We start from the raw sequence: 16557 nt of genomic DNA on the forward strand, positions 1-16557 counted from the left end.
TTTAGCATTCTTGCCTTGAGAACCCCATAAACAGTAAAGCAGTTATCCTCCAATAAAAAAATAAAAACAATTTTTAAAATCAAACACAATACTGAGCATTTGAAATTTATGATATAAATATATTGATATGGTTGATGGAATGGGAAGTATTTCCAAAAAACAAAAAGTCAATGTCTTATGTTTAGAGGTACCTAAGTAACCCTCCTGTTAAGTGGTACCCTCGAGAGCACAGTGAGAAGAAAGCAGGCCTTCTACGTCAGACCTGCTGAACTTAGTATCTGAATAGAGGCTTCTGTGGCACCCTGGTCACCCATCCAGACAGAGGGAGTGTGTGGGGGATGACAAGCTATGATCTTTAGCAACCATTTGGACTCCACTTTATTAGCAAATGTTCCCAGACCTGCAGGTATGAAGGGTGTCTTCCCGGGCTTCTGTTCCCCTAAAGATTTGGGTGCTGAGGAGAAGGGATAGGGAGGGAGGCAGGGAGAATTGACTCTGAATGGCAGAGTCATAAGCCAGGAGAAACCCAGTGGTTGCTGAGATACCTTTAGCAAGGCTCATGGGGGTTAATGGATACATGAATTATAAATGGATTAACTGGAGCCCCAAGGTGGAGTGAAAGAAAGGTAATGGGCCAATTAACTGTACATTGTGAGGGTAGATTTCTATTGTAAGTGATTTATTAAAGAGTTACACGTGGAGGAAAGTCTTAAGATTTATATTCGAAGGGAGAAGAACTAAACACATTTGTTGAAGGGCAGTGGGATGTTGGAGCAGAAGAATATTAGAGAAAACTCCAAATATATGCATTTCCAATTAGGGTAAATAGACTGGGGGTTTTGAATCCTGACTGCAAATGGACTCTTCTAAGAAAGCATTAGGAAAAAAAAAACTGCACCAAAGCCCCACACCAGAGAAATTAATGAGATTTTCTGGCCTGGAACCTGGGCATCATATTTTCATGTTAAGCCAGGATTGAGCCCACAGTGTTTAAAGCAGATTTAGGCATACTTACAATCACCTGGGCACTTGTTTCAAATGCAAGTTCCAGGACCCCACCTCTAAAGACTCTGACTCAGTAGGTTGGGGGTGAAACAGGGATCTGCAGTTTTCACAAGGTGTCTAAATAAACTGATTCTGCAGTGCAGCAATGGAGTGGAGGATGTGGACTTTCAGGACAGTGAGAAACAGTCCTGAGTGGACTGGGATTGTTGAGGAGAAAAGCTGTGTAGGAAAAATGAAATTTCTGAATAGATTTTTCTTCAGAGCAAAAGCTGCCTTACTTAGTATCATTATCCCCTCAGCAAGGCTGGTTCTGACAGAAATTGGTGTCTAGTGCTTGAATTAGTCCCTTAATTACATTTACCTTCAGCTTTTCTTGTCTTGTGCTAGCACAGGCAGTGGGTTTGTCATCAAGGATTTGACAGAAGGAAGTACTTTGGACAGGAAAAACAGGAGAAACTGGAGCAGGTGTTTAGGGGAGGGGGGAGTGTGTACTCTAGTACCCAGTGGCCAAAAACTCCAACTCAGAAGGGCCTGAGTTATTACCTGTTTGCAAGCTAACAAGTTAGCCTGGGTCAGAGACAAAGGACTTCATTACTCATGGCAAAACCAGTAGCATGAGCTTTAGCATATTTGTGTGGCTACCCCTTACCCACAGCAGCCATGCAGAGGAGGCCTGACAGATGCTGCACATGAACAGGTAAGGCAAATCTGCCTAGCCTTTGTCCCAGAAGGAGATATCTTTATTACACTGACCAGCAAACAAATCTGCTCTTTGCCTCAGAGGGAAAAGGTGGTGTGAAACACAAGTTATCAGGGCATCTGCTCATAATTGCAGGGCACCATGGAGAACTGTCTAATACCTGACACCTCAAGTCTCCCAGTGAGTAGGTATTGCACTAAGACTGTCCTCCTAGTGCGATACCTAAAGAACTAAAGAGACTAAAAGAACCAAAGAGCCTCTTGATGAAAGTGAAAGAGGAATTTGAAAGAGCTCAACGTTCAGAAAACGAAGATCATGGCATCTGGTCCCATCACTTCATGGCAAATAGATGGGGAAAAAATGGAAACAGTGACAGGCTTTATTTTGGGGGGCTCCAAAATCACTGAAGATGGTAACTGCAGCCATGAAATTAAAAGATGCTTGCTCCTTGGAAGAAAAGCTATGACCAATCTAGACAGCATATTGAAAAGCAGACATCACGTTGCCAACAAAGGTCCATCTAATCAAAGCTATGGTTTTTCCAGTAGTCATGTATGGATGTGAGAGTTGGACTATAAAGAAAACTGAGCACCAAAGAACTGATGCTTTTGAACTGTGGTGTTGGAGAAGACTCTTGAGAGTCCCTTGGACTGCAAGGAGATCAAACCAGTCAATACTGAAGGAAGTCAGTCCAGAATATTCATTGGAAGGACTGATGCTGAAGATGAAGCTCCAATACTTTGGCCACCTAATGGGAACAACTGACTCATTGGAAAAGACCCTGATGCTGGGAAAAAAGGTGGAGGAGAAGGGGACTTAGGATGAGATGGTTGGATGGCATCACTGACTCGATGGACATGAGTTTGAGCAAGCTCTGGGAGTTGGTGATGGACAGGGAAGCCTGGCATGCTGCAGCCCATGGGGTTGTAAAGAGTTGGACACGACTGAGCGACTGAACTGAAGACTGTTCTGGTCTTCTCACTATATGTCACATAGGCAAGACTGAGCACACAGGTTTACCTTGGAATGGAGATGGAGTGGAATGTGTCCTGAGACAGTAATCCAAGTACTCATAAGGCTTCAAGTCTTATATTTGTTCAAGTGTTGATACTGTATGTGATATCAGCACATACCCTCAGAGCATGCATGGGATTCCAGGAGTTTTGAAAGAGGCACAGGAAGCAGGAAATAGAAATGCTTCTCCCTGTGACCACCCAGTTCTTGTCTTTGGAGAAGTCTTACATACAAGATTGTATAAAAAGAAACATACGAGGGAAATATTTATTTATACAGTGCTTTACAGTCCATAACTACTTTCCCAAACTACCTTATTTTACTCCACAATTATTTTCCTCAATTTCTGTGCATGGCCATTGAGGAAATGTAGAAAATGAAACTAGAACCAGGTCAGGTCTTACTTACTCTAGGAAGCAACTTTGAACAGAGTTGGAAGGTGATGAAGGGACAGGATAAAGAATAGATAGGACCTGAGGAGCAGAAAGCATTTGGAGAGGAAAAGAATTTGTTTTCAAGCCCCAAAGCTGGAAAAAACAAAAACAAAAACCAGGGAGCAGTTCTTCTCTGAATCCTTCCAGGGCCTCTGACTTTCCCCCCAGGGTTTATGTGTCTGAGTGCTGTCATTTATCTTCAAAACTCTAACGAGTCCCCTTCCCTCCATCACCAACACTGACATCCATCTGTCAGTTACTTGGAACACAGTCCTACCTGAGGAGGCTGGGGGTGTACCAGATCACTTCTGAAGACTCTCAAATCCCTGGCAAGGTGTTCCTTTTATCTGTTGCTGACCCAAGACATAACAGCCTGAAACAAAAGCCATTTTATTATGCTCATGATTTTGTGGGTCAAGAATTCAGGCAGGGCACAGTGGGGGTGGCTTATCTCTACTTCATAACATTTGAGGCCTCAGGGGTGGCTCTTATGGTTAGAGATGGCTGGGACAGGTACACTACTGCTATGTTTGAGGCTTCCATATTGGCTGTAGCTAGATTCTTTCCCTACCGTCTTTTGCTTCCCCAACACACACACACACACACACACACACACACACACACACACACTCTCACATTGTGTGTGCAGAGGCTGGGATGTCTAGGACAGCTCTTCATACCATGTCTGATGCTAAGGGGAACAGCTGAGCTGGCCAGCCATTTCCCTCTCTTTGTGTGGTTCTTCCACAAGGCTCTCTGGGGTTTTCTGATAGGATGGGGGTCTCAGGGTAGTTAGATTTCCTATGTCGTGGCTGGCTTTCTCATTGTGAGTATTTCAAGGGTACTTGGCAGATGCTCCAAGGCCTTAGACGGCTCCTTCCATTTCATTCTATTGGTCAAGCAAGTCACTAAAACCATTCCAGATGCAAAGGAAGGGGAGTGGACTCTGTCTCTTAATGGGAGGACTAGCAAACAATTTGGAGAAGACAATGGCACCCCACTTCCAGTACTCTTGCCTGGAAAATCCCATGGATGGAGGACCCTGGTAGGCTGCAGTCCATGGGGTCACTAAGAGTTGGACAGGACTGAGCGATTTCACTTTAACTTTTCACTTTCATGCATTGGAGAAGGAAATGGCAACGGAGAATCCCAGGGACGGGGGAGCCTGGTGGGCTGCCATCTATGGGGTTGCACAGAGTTGGACACGACTGAAGCGACTTAGCAATAGCAGCAGCAGCAAACAATTTGTTGCCGTCTTTTAATCTACCACAGAAGGTCTGGGCAGATCAAAATTCATATCTTCAGGTAGGGGCCTGGGAACCTGTGTGTTTAACAAATAACTCCAGGGGACTCTTACTATCAGGAAAGTTTGGGAAATACTGATATTTAGATGGCTGTTAAAATAGAATGTGTTTGCCTTGAACTAATTGCATGTGTGCAAAACTTACATACTCCTGAAAATTGTCAACATGTGTCCTTTTATTCTGTATTGACCTGACCTAGAATTTGATATTTGATCTAATTTAGCCCCCTTCGTGCTGGTCCTGAGAGAGTTTCCCTTCGGATCCCCTCCTCTCCCAGCTTGTCCTGCCCTGTTGGGTTTTGCAGGTTGCCAGCCCCTGCAGACTGTGTTTCCCAGGCCCCGTGAGATCTGGCCTCTAACTGAATTTGACTAATGGAAGACACTGGCAGGAAACTGAAGGGTGGAGGAAAAAAGGAGATGGGGCATTATTCTCTTCTCTCTCTGATGGCTCCATTTTCTGGGCGAAGGAAGTTAGGCCCACCTGTCCTGGAAATGGGAAGTTTCCATGGGTGACTCTGACGCCATCCTATTTGGCGTCTTAGCTTTTCTGTTGTTTGGGTAGTCAATTTTCCTCCATTTTTAGTTCCTAGAGTGATTTTTGTTTGTCTGTTTGGACCCTGAATGAAATATTTTTAGAATTTTTTTTCCCTAACGTAACTCTTTTTCACCACCAAGTTCACTCTCACCGACTCCTCTACAGATAGAATCCAATTTGACTTTCATTCTGGAATTTAAGTGCAGTTTCTGACATTTCCAAAAGAGAGACTGAAAACTAAATGGAAAAATAGCAATCTTTAATAGTCCTACCAGAGATAACCCCTCTTTAACCTTTGGTATATTTCCTTCCAGTCTTTATTTTCTTTTTTCTTTAATATATTTTCTCCAACCTTTTAATGTATTTTTTACATAGTTGAACTCAGACAGGTATATTTATTTTTGCATCCTTTCTCTTTTAGCTTGACATTTTATCATAAGCATTTTCCCATTTCTTTAGAATTCTTCATAAACACAACTGTTAATTTGTAAAAGGAGCCAAAAAGGTAGAATTAGGAAAAATTCTGACTTTTGAAATTCTGTACCCCAGAAAGAGGGTGCCAACTAGAGTGTGAATCTGTGTCTCTCAAACTAATTGTTCACTAGTGCTTACAGTGCCCACGGCATAGTGGGAGAAGTGAGAGAAAATGATCCAGGATCAAGGACTGATTTGGAGCCAAGAGGTCACATATGAAGCAATCAGAGAGAAATAGGAGAGTGAAAAAAAAAATCAAATGCTAGGTGGAGTACCTCAGACTGTGAGTGTAATAAAAGAGCAGAGGGAGGAGAGATCAATATGAGTGGGACTATCCCCCCAGGTCTCTTCTAGTGATGCCATTAGTATAGAGTCACATGGCAGGATTCAGATAGGTCTGGAGGAGAGGGAAGGAGTTCCAGGGCAAGGAGGGTGCAGATTTGGGGCGTTGGACTCAGAGAGATCCAATTCTAATCCTGGCTCCCTTATCTCTATTATATGTGTGATGATAGGCAAGTTAGGTGCCTCCCTAGGTTCCAGCTTCTTGGTGGTCATGATACTAGTACCTACTTCTTAGAATGAAATGCAGTATTCAAAAAGAGTGACAACCTTATTCCCACCAGGATGAACATTACCTCCAGGTGAACATGGAAGTGAATAATCTTCATGTAAGACCTGCTGTTGGCTGTCACCTGTCGTTAAACCTGCATCTCCATGTTACTAAAGCATAAATGGTTTGCCCTACAAGAGCAGGACAAAGTATCAATAGTATCTGAGTTGAGTTGGGAGATATATTTCCTGATGAAGCTGAACCCAAAGGGCACCGAGCCTTTGCCCAGTGCTCCTTGTACACTAGGCACCGCCAGGGCCTCTGGATCAGTGTGGTTTCTCAGATTTCAGCCTGGTCTTTTTCCCTTCCTGGATGGGCCCTTATCTATGGCTTCACAAGAAGAGGGCTGAATATCAGGGAAAGTGTGTTTTCTAAGGCCGTGTGTTCGAGGACCCTGAGCTGGTAGACCTGAATGTTAGGAAGAGAAGCGAATCTCGATGGTAGGGGGTTAGGTGAAAGGTTGGGGGAATCACCAGAATGAGAACATGTGTATGTAGTTGTTGCAAATACTGCACATTGGGGTAAATGTCTGTGGACCACAAATACTTTAGAGTCTGTTTGCAAAGTTGACTGGTTATTACTACTAGAAGAGATGTGGGAAGAATTAGTGAGAAGGTTAAGACTTAGAAGAAACCACATCCACACATTCAGAAGGTGGAAAGAACTTTTCCTGCAGCCCTGTGTTAATTACCTTCTCTCCTGGAGCTTAGCCAAGCTGCTGAAACCTTGCTTACCAGACCTCACAGGGCCTCATTCTTCCCCACAGAGTCCCTCACTTTCCTCAAGACCTCCTATGTGACGTGGTCCTTGGGATGCTGCCTGCTATAAACCGATAGGTTGTCCATTCCCCTGTTGTAAGGATCAAACTGATGGTGCACGTTGAAGTGCTTTGTTGAGGATGGAGAGGGAGCTCCTTGCGAGTGGACCCTGACCTTCTAAGAGTCCTAATAGAATGTTGTCATTTCCAGAACCTCCTTGTGAGTCTCCCTGTGTGGGCAAGGTGGGAAGATGGAATCGGTCTTTTCTTTCTCCTCCCCAAGGCCCTTACAGAGCCACCTGGCTTATCCAACCTGCCCTGAAAGGAGGTCTTAAAATATAAAGCCTCAATGAATCACTGCCCTTGGATGCTTATTCCTGGGCACGGAATTGGCTCCACAATGCCCCTCTCTTTGCCTCCACTCTCATCTACCTCTTGACTCCATTGTTTGGATAACAATGAGGAGCCGAGTTTAGCAGTGAGCATGGGGTGCTTTATCCGTGCTTCTGCACAAAAGGACAGCTGCCGAAGCCTGCAAAAGCCTGCCTACCTGCCAGGACCCTAATTTCAGACACTTGCATCAAACTCATCTGCACTCATGCACACATATAATTGTTTTGATTCTCAACAAAATTGCTCTTTTGCATTGGGAGGAGGCAGAGCTCCCCAGAGCCCAGAGGAAGAGAACTGGGGACATTTCTTTCATTGCCAGCTTTGTCCTCAGGGCATGGAATTCTTCCCCAGCTACCCACTCTGAATACTGGGAATAAATGGGAAATGGGGTAGAGTGTTTTCCATGCCTCCACTGATCTTGTTACCGAAATGCTAGTCTATGTACCTGACACACACTGAGGCCAAACATTACCAACATGTTGGAGTTTGCAACAGAAAAAGGTTTACTGCAGGCCCCACAAGGAGATGGGTGGATCATGCCTTAAAAAGACCAAACTCCCTAAAAGCTTTTAGCAAGACCTTTTCTAGGAAAGGTGAGGGAGAGGCGTGGTTAGTTGTTGCAGATTTCTTGGTGCTAAATCCTTTGTTCTTGAGGCAAACCACTGTCGGGTAACGATGTTCCTGTAAATCTCCACCAAACAAATATTATTCTCTGTTCTGACAAGAAACGGCAAGTTTCCAAGGTTCAGCTTTCACCCTCCAAGGTCCAGGCCCTGGCTAAGAGGAGGGGGTCCTTGCTCTGGCTGGTTACCCTGCCTGGGTCCAGCACTCAGTCTGAGTCCTCCCACCAGTACCTAGGTGCTTCTGAAGAGACAGATCTCAGCCAGGTCCCCAGGTCCTGCTCATCTGTAATCACTGAAGGAGCCAAGCATCCAGGACCCTACTGGCCCTCAGGCTCCTCAGGCTGCTTATACTGAGAGGGGAGCCCTAACTGCTGCCACTCTAACCATCCCATGGTAGTGATCTTGCAGTAACTATAACCATAGTGGCTTGCACCGTAATGGTGCCCAGCAACTGCTGCATGCTAAGGGTTGCATATTGCCCTCCTCTATTGCATAATATGATTCATCATTATTTATAGCTCCCCTTCAGCTTGTTATCTCTCACCCTGTTACCAAGCAATGGTTACTATGAGACCATTAATGGTCACTCAGCCATTGTTCAGCACTGCAAAGGATCCCTACCCCGAGCAACCAACTGTCCATGTGTGACCGTTAGTTGTCCTGCTCAGCCATTGGTCACCACTGCAGTGGGCCCCTCCCCCAAGCAACCAACTGTCCATGTGTGACCGTTAGTTGTCCTGCTCAGCCATTGGTCTGCACTGCAGTGGGCCCTTCCCCCAAGCAACCAACTGTCCATGTGTGACCGTTAGTGGTTCTGTTCAGCCATTGGTCACCACTACAGTGGGCCCCTCCCCCAAGCAACCAACTGTCAATGATCTACCGTTAATGGGGCTGTTCAGCCAACTGTTGCTGGAATGATGGTCATTAGGCAGAGAGTGAGGTAAGAGGTAAGCCTCAGGCCAGTGGGTGGGCTGGGGGCGGGGTGGGCGGGGAACAGGCTGGGGGGCTATGTCGTGCAGGGCTCCAGAGCCCTTGCCAAGGCTGCACATGGGCCCAGGCCTTGAGGCAGGGCTGAACCTCTCTCCATCCCTGCCTTGCAGCCTAATAGTGCTGGCAGGCTGCCTTGGGACCTAGCACCCACTATACAGGCTGCATGAGAAGTCTGAGGGCCAACTGGGTCCTGGGCACCTGACTCCCTCAGCAATGACAGCTGAGCAGGGTTTGGGGACATGGCCTTGAAGGAGCAGCCAGCTGAGATCTGTCTCCTCTTAGCCAGGACCTGGACCTTGGAGGGTGAAAGTTGACCCTTGGGACCTTGTCCTTTCTTGTAAAAACACAATAACATTTGTTTGGTAGAGATTTATAGGAACATCGTTACCTGGCCATGACTGACATCAAGAGCAGACACCAAGAAATTTGCAACAACTAACCATGCCCTTCTCTCACCTTCCTAGAAAAGGGCTTTGCTGAAAACTTTTGAGGGGTTTGGGGGTTTTAAGGCATAATCCACTCAATCCTTGTGGGGCCCTGCAGTAAATCTTTCTCGCTCCAAACTCAGACGTTTTGGTATTATTTGGCTCACTGTGTGGCAGGCACAGGGACTTGAGTTTTGGTAACAGTCTTAGCCAAAAACCCTCAGAACTGCCCTTCGGTGACATCTGCATGATGTACATGGTCCTCTCCTGATTTGTGTGGCCTGAGCGAGCATCCCTGATTTACTCATTTAATTCCTGGCCCGGGGGAGGTTGTGCATTTCAGACTGGGATGAGCTGCAGATGGGGTCCTACTCTTGGTCAATGCTCAGGTAAAGGTTGTTTTAAAGACTGGTTGGGTGTGTGAAGCACTCATAGAAAAGATGAAGTGCTCCTCCCATGAGAGGTATTACTGTTATCATCAGTCATACTGATAATAATGGAGGCCTCTGTTTCCTGTTTCTGAGATTCACTTCAGTTCAGTCGCTCAGTTGTGTCCGATCTTTGCGACCCCATGAATTGCAGCACGCCAGGCCCCCCTGTCCATCAACAACTCCTGGAGTTCACTCAAACTCATGTACATTGAGTTGGTGATTCCATCCAGCCATCTCATCCACTGTCGTCCCCTTCTCCTCCTGCCATCAATCCCCCCCAGCTTCAGAGTCTTTTCCAATGAGTCAACTCTTCTCATGAGGTGGCCAAAGTACTGGGGTTTCAGCTTTAGCATCATTCCTTCCAAAGAACACCCAGGACTGATCTCCTTTAAAATGGACTGGTTGGATCTCCTTGTAGTCCAAGGGACTCTCAAGAGTCTTCTCCAACACCACAGTTCAAAAACATCAATTCTTTGGCCCTCAGCTTTCTTCACAGTCCAACTCTCACATCCATACATGACTACTGGAAAAACCATAGCCTTGAGTAGACGGACCATTGTTGGCAAAGTAATGTCTCTGCTTTTCAATATGCTATCTAGATTGGTCATAACTTTCCTTCCAAGGAGTAAGCGTCTTTTAATTTTATGGCTGCAGTCACCATCTGCAGTGATTTTGGAGCCCCAAAAAATAAAGTCTGACAGTGTTTCCACTGTTTCCCCATCTATTTCCCATGAAGTGATGGGACCAGATGCCATGATCTTCATTTTAGGAATGTTGAGCTTTAAGCCAACTTTTTCACTCTCCTCTTTCACTTTCACCCAGAGGCTTTTTAGTTCCTCTTCACTTTCTGCCATAAGGGTGGTGTCATCTGCATATGTGAAGTTATTGATATTTCTCCCGGCAATCTTGATTCCAGCTTGTGCTTCTTCCAGCCCAGCGTTCTCATGATATAGTCTGCATATAAGTTAAATAACCAGGGTGACAATATACAGCCTTGATGTACTCCTTTTCCTATTTGGAACCAGTCTGTTGTTCCATGTCCAGTTCTAACTGTTGCTTCCTGACCTGCATACAGGTTTCTCAAGAGGCAGGTCAGGTGGTCTGGTATGCCCATCTCTTTCAGGATTTTCCACAGTTGATTGTGATCCACACAGTCAAAGGCTTTAGCATAGTCAATAAAGCAGAAATAGATGTTTTTCTGGAACTCTCTTGCTTTTTCCATAATCCAGCGGATGTTGGCAATTTGATCTCTGGTTCCTCTGCTTTTTCTAAAACCAGCTTGAACATCAGGAAGTTCATGGTTCACATATTGCTGAAGCCTGGCTTGGAGAATTTTGAGCATTACTTTACTAGCATGTGAGATGAGTGCAATTGTGCGGTAGTTTGAGCATTCTTTGGCATTCCCTTTCTTTGGGATTGGAATGAAAACTGACCTTTTCCAGTCCTGTGGCCACTGCTGAGTTTTCCAAATTTGCTGGCATATTGAGTGCAGCACTTACACAGCATCATCTTTCAGGATTTGAAATAGCTCCACTGGAATTCCATCACCTCCACTAGCTTTGTTCATCGTGATGCTATCTCAGGCCCACTTGACTTCATATTCCAGGATGTCTGGCTCTACGTCAGTGATCACATCATTGTGATTATCTGGGTTGTGAAGATCTTTTTTGTACAGTTCTGCTGTGTATTCTTGCCACCTCTTCTTAATATCTTTTGCTTCTGTTAGGTCCATACCATTTCTGTCCTTTATTGAGCCCACCTTTGCATGAAATGTTCCCTTGGTATCTCTAATTTTCTTGAAGAGATCTCTAGTCTTTCCCATTCTGTTGTTTTCCTCTATTTCTTTGCATTGATCGCCGAGGAAGGCTTTCTTATCTCTCCTTGCTATTCTTTGGAACTCTGCATTCAGATGCTTCTATCTTTCCTTTTCTCCTTTGCTTTTTGCTTCTCTTCTTTTCACAGCTATTTGTAAGGCTTCCCCAGACAGCCATTTTGCTTTTCTGCATTTCTTTTCCATGGGGATGGTCTTGATCCCTGTCTCCTGTACAATGTCACGAACCTCATTCCATAGTTCATCAGGCACTCTATCTATCAGATCTAGGCCCTTAAATCTATTTCTCACTTCCACTGTATAATCGTAAGGGATTTGATTTAGGTCATACCTGAATGGTCTAGTGGTTTTCCCTACTTTCTTCAACTTCAGTCTGAATTTGGCAATAGGGAGTTCATGATCTGAGCCACAGTCAGCTCCTGGTCTTGTTTTTGTGGACTGTATAGAGCTTCTCCATCTTTGGATGCAAAGAATATAATCAGTCTGATTTTGGTGTTGACCATCTGGTGATGTCCATGTGTAGGGTCTTCTCTTGTGTTGTTGGAAGAAGGTGTTTGGTATGACCAGTGCGTTCTCTTGGCAAAACTCTATTAACCTTTGCCCTGCTTCATTCTGTATTCCAAGGCCAGATTTTCCTGTTATTCCAGGTGTTTCTTGACTTTCTACTTTTGCATTCCAGTCCCCTATAATGAAAAGGACATCTTTTTTGGGTGTTTGTTAGTTTTAAAAGGTCTGTTAGTCTTCATAGAACCGTTTAACTTCAGGTCCTCAGCATTACTGGTTGGAGCATAGGCTTGGATTACCATGATATTGAATGATTTGCCTTGGAAACGAACAGAGATCATTCTGTCATTTTTGAGATTGCATCCAAGTACTGCATTTCAGACTCTTTTGTTGACCATAATGGCTACTCCATTTCTTCTAAGGGATTCCTGCCCACAGTAGTAGATATAATGGTCATCTGAGTTAAATTCACCCATTCCAGTCCATTTCAGTTTGCTGATTCCTAGAATGTCGACGTTCACTCTTGCCATCTCCTGTTTGACCACTTCCAATTTGCCCTGATTCATGGACCTAAGATTCCAGGTTCCTATGCAATATTGCTCTTTACAACATCAGACCTTGCTTCTATCACCAGTCACATCCACAACTGGGTATTGTTTTTGCTTTGGCTCCATCCCTTCATTCTTTCTGGAGTTATTTCTCCACTGATCTCCAGTAGCATATTGGGCACCTACTGACCTGGGGAGTTCCTCTTTCAGTATCCTATCATTTTGCCTTTTCATACTGTTCATGGGGTTCTCAAGGCAAGAATACTGAAGTGGTTTGCCATTCCCTTCTCCAGTGGACCACATTCTGTTAGACCTCTCCACCATGACCCGCCCATCTTTGGTGGCCCCACACGGCATGGCTTAGTTTCATTGAGTTAGACAAGGCTGTGGTCCGTGTGTTCAGATTCACTAGTTTTCTGTGAGTATGGTTTCAGTGTGTCTGCCCTCTGATGCCTCTCGCAACACCTACCATCTTACTTGGGTTTCTCTTACCTTGGATGTGGAATATCTCTTCACAGCTGCTCTAGCAAGGCGCAGCTGCTGCTCCTTACCTTGGAAGAGGGATATCTCCTCACGGCCAGCCCTCCTGACCTTGAACGTGGAGTAGCTCTTCTCCACCCTCCTGCAATTGAAGAGATTCAAATCCTGATTCATGGACTGAGGACAAGTGAAAAGAAGGGCAGGGTGAAGGCAGGGGCAGCAGTGACAGCCAGGAATTTTCTATAAGCTCACATCAAAGAAATTCCTCAGCATCATACTCCGTTAGAGCTTTTTCTGGCTGTATTGAAGTTGGTCTTTCTTGTCTTCATTTCTGAGTGCAAAAGTGCTTTCTTTTTCTCCTTGGCTAGTCTTTTCTGAATCTTTTTCTCATCTTTTTAATCACATAAATACATACACGTTGAAACTAACACAATGTTGTAAATCAACTATATTTAAATTGAAAAAAATACATGTATAAAACATAGATACAGAACTATATAAATGTAGGAATAACAAAAATAAAGCATGCATGCTTTTATAATTTCCTTCTTAAGACCCCAAACAAGTTATTTGTAAACATCTTCCAATATTATATTTCTATAAATTATTTTTAATGGCTCAATAGTGTTCTATCTTGAAGAAGACATTCTTATCTCTCCTTGCTATTCTCTGGAACTCTGCATTCATTGGGTATATCTTTCCCTTTTTCCCTTGCTTTTCACTTCTCTTCTTTCCTCAGTTATTTGAAAGGCCTCCTCAGACAACCACTTTGCCTCCTTGCATTTCTTTGGAGTGTTTTTGGTCACTGCCTCCTCTGCAGTGTTAACAAACCTCTGCCCAGTTCTTCAGGCACTCTGTCTACCAGATCTAATCCCTTGAATCTATTCATCACCTCCACTGTATAATCACAAGGGATTTGATTTAGGTCATACCTGAATGGCCTGGTGATTTTCCCTGCTTTCTAAAATGACAACAAAACTGCCAGCTAACATTTTCTGGAATAATTTCTTGCTATATAGTTATCTAGGAATATATCAAGCACTGTGCCAAATAATAATACTAGAAGGCAATTACTATAATTATACCCATTTACAGGTGAGGAAATGGAGGCTTAAGGAACTAAATTTTCAAAAGGGCACATAATTCTTGACTGACAAAGCCAGGACTTTAAGCATTCTGATTTCAGACCCTACATACCTAACAATTATGCTGTGATTTATTTAACTACACTCTTATTGTTGACCATTTGGGATTATTTTAACAAAAAATTATAAACACTTTTTTAATCTTTACATACATACATAATGGTATTGTTGACTAGCTTTGCCTTATATCAATTCTAATATGTTTGGAGAATATGCTATTCTGCAGACTTATAGCATGTTAAACTTTTAATTTTCATTCTATGTTATAATTTTTTAATTTGATTTCCTGAATTTCCATGATGCTGGGGGAAGGGGCCCAACCTTCTTCAGGTGCTTTAGTCAAGACCAGCCCTCTTGCTTATCAAGCCCTTGCCTCTGGCCTCTAAAAGTAAGCCCTAGGTGCTGGTTATAAACAGACACCCAGAATGAGGTCTTTTCCTCTCCCCTTATTTGCTCCCAAATTGCTTTCACTGTCTCCTGGATTCCAGACTCGGTCAAATCATAGGCTGACTTAGTCCCCACCCCACTCCTCCCAAGCTGTGACATTCTTCCAGCTATGGGTGACATCTTTCCTGAATGATCTCTGTTGGGCTTGATCACCAGCTTAGTCTCAGCATGTGAAAATAGTCCATTCTAAAGGCCATTTCCAGCCCCAAACCCTCCAACAGCTACCTAACAAGGTAGGACTTGTCCTTTGCTTTGACCTCAAGCTCCTACAGTGTTGTTCATAGGAAGGACTTTTTCAGGTGTTGTCTTATTATTTTTTCTTGCTTTACAGTTTATCGGGGAATGTTCCTTCCATCTGCCAGCTAGTTTTCTTCATTGCATCTTCGAAGATGCTCTCTAGCATGTCCTCCAACCCACCTTCAGCTGCTTTCACTACTTCCTGCTGGAGTGCTCCCTACCCTGTCTTCTGGTCTACACTCAGTGACTCAGGTGACAGTTCCATGAGCTGTCCAAACAGCAAAACCACACTGATATAGAACCAGAGAAATGGCTTCATAACCATGAGGCATTAGTTCTCTCTTTGGCTAGATTTCCGATTGTGGAATTGTAGGCTTTTGTGGGCAAGGAGGGAGGGGTTAGATTTTGGGTGGCCAGGGGAGCTTTCTTTTGCTTACTTCCAACGGTAATCTAGGCTTGGGAACTGTTTCGAATGTGGTGCACACAAGAGCAGCCATGGACCCCTGATAAGCCTGGGTCTGATTCTGTATTCCATAACCCACTATGCATTTGTGTGACCACCTGATTCCTTAACTTCTTTAAGCCTGATTTCCTCATCTGAAAGGGAGAATATCTGCTCCACAAGTTCATTGTGAAGATTAGATTTCCAGAAGATGTGTGTCACTCCTTTGACTTCCCACAGCTTGCCACACAGTAAACACTTAGTGTTTTCATTAAAGGATTCTCAGGTGGGAGGGATCAAAGAGACAATTTGTGTTCTCACTGTTCCAAAAGCTTCCATGTGGGAAAGACAAGCTGGGAGTGGCCTGCCCAGGCCATTGAGAGCTTCTCCCAGGGAGTGCAACAGCCCTAAGACAAAAGTTGTGCCTGCCCTTGGACCCGGAGTTCTTATTCTGGGTTCATGAGTAGGCTTTGTTGGAGGTCTGCCCAGCTCCTATGTGCGTGCATGCTCAGTCATGTCTGACTGTTTGCAGCCCTGTGGACTGTAGCCCACCAGGCTCCTTGGATTCTTTACCACTAAGCCACCTGGGAAGCCTGTTCAAGCTCCTATAATCACATGAAAATTTTGTGGTTGTATGCATATGTGCAATTGTAGCAGGGGCAAAGCCTGTGGCTTTTCTCAGATTCTTAAAGGGGTCATTGACTCCAGGGAGGCTAGGAACCGCTACTTAAGAGGTGCCTTTCGCTTCTTCATCCTCCTCCTCCATCATGCTGCAGTGGGCAGAGCAGGAATGGATCTTGGGGCCTCAGCTAGACTCAGGGAATCTATGAAAGCATGATGGATCAGTGCTAGGAGAGAGTCAGGGGCAGGGTACCAGGGGTCAGGGCAAAGCAGTAGGATGGACTTAAGCTAAAAAAAGAGCCTGAGAAGCCAGAGGCAGGGGGACTTTGAAGTCGAGTCCAGGCTGCCTGTGTGGCGAAGCACCGATTCGCTGAATGGGAAGCTCACGTAGCGTCTGGCATTCACTCTTGTTGCTTCCAGGCTGCGCTTCTTCCCATTTCCCTTCTTCTCTGTTTTTCTTGCACCAAGAGTCCCACTAAGAGTTAGAAGTTCAGAGCTCATTTCCTTCTCCTTCTCACACCCTCAACCCACCCCAAAATACAGAAACATCATTTCCAATGCTGTAGATTTCAGCCTCCTTGGATCTTACATCCTAAGAAATTTGTGCT

General features: G+C 44.6%; 1 protein-coding gene across 11 annotated transcripts in view; it reads left to right on the forward strand.

Annotated features, from left to right (window-relative positions):
- Positions 1-16557, forward strand: part of KALRN (kalirin RhoGEF kinase) — a 689644-nt gene that overhangs the window by 153390 nt on the left and 519697 nt on the right. Inside the window, exon 1 of one of the 11 annotated variants that reach the window (XM_070800763.1) lies at positions 8313-8795. The exons of 9 other annotated variants lie outside the window; for them this stretch is intronic. The gene's annotated coding sequence lies outside the window, so the exon portion shown is untranslated. Of the gene's footprint in view, positions 1-8312; positions 8796-16557 lie in introns of those variants that run through there. One more of the 11 variants, XM_070800824.1, reaches the window with a different exon arrangement.

The sequence above is a fragment of the Bos indicus genome, chromosome 1, assembly GCF_029378745.1.
Source record: "Bos indicus isolate NIAB-ARS_2022 breed Sahiwal x Tharparkar chromosome 1, NIAB-ARS_B.indTharparkar_mat_pri_1.0, whole genome shotgun sequence".
NCBI classification, from domain to species: Eukaryota; Metazoa; Chordata; class Mammalia; order Artiodactyla; family Bovidae; genus Bos; species Bos indicus.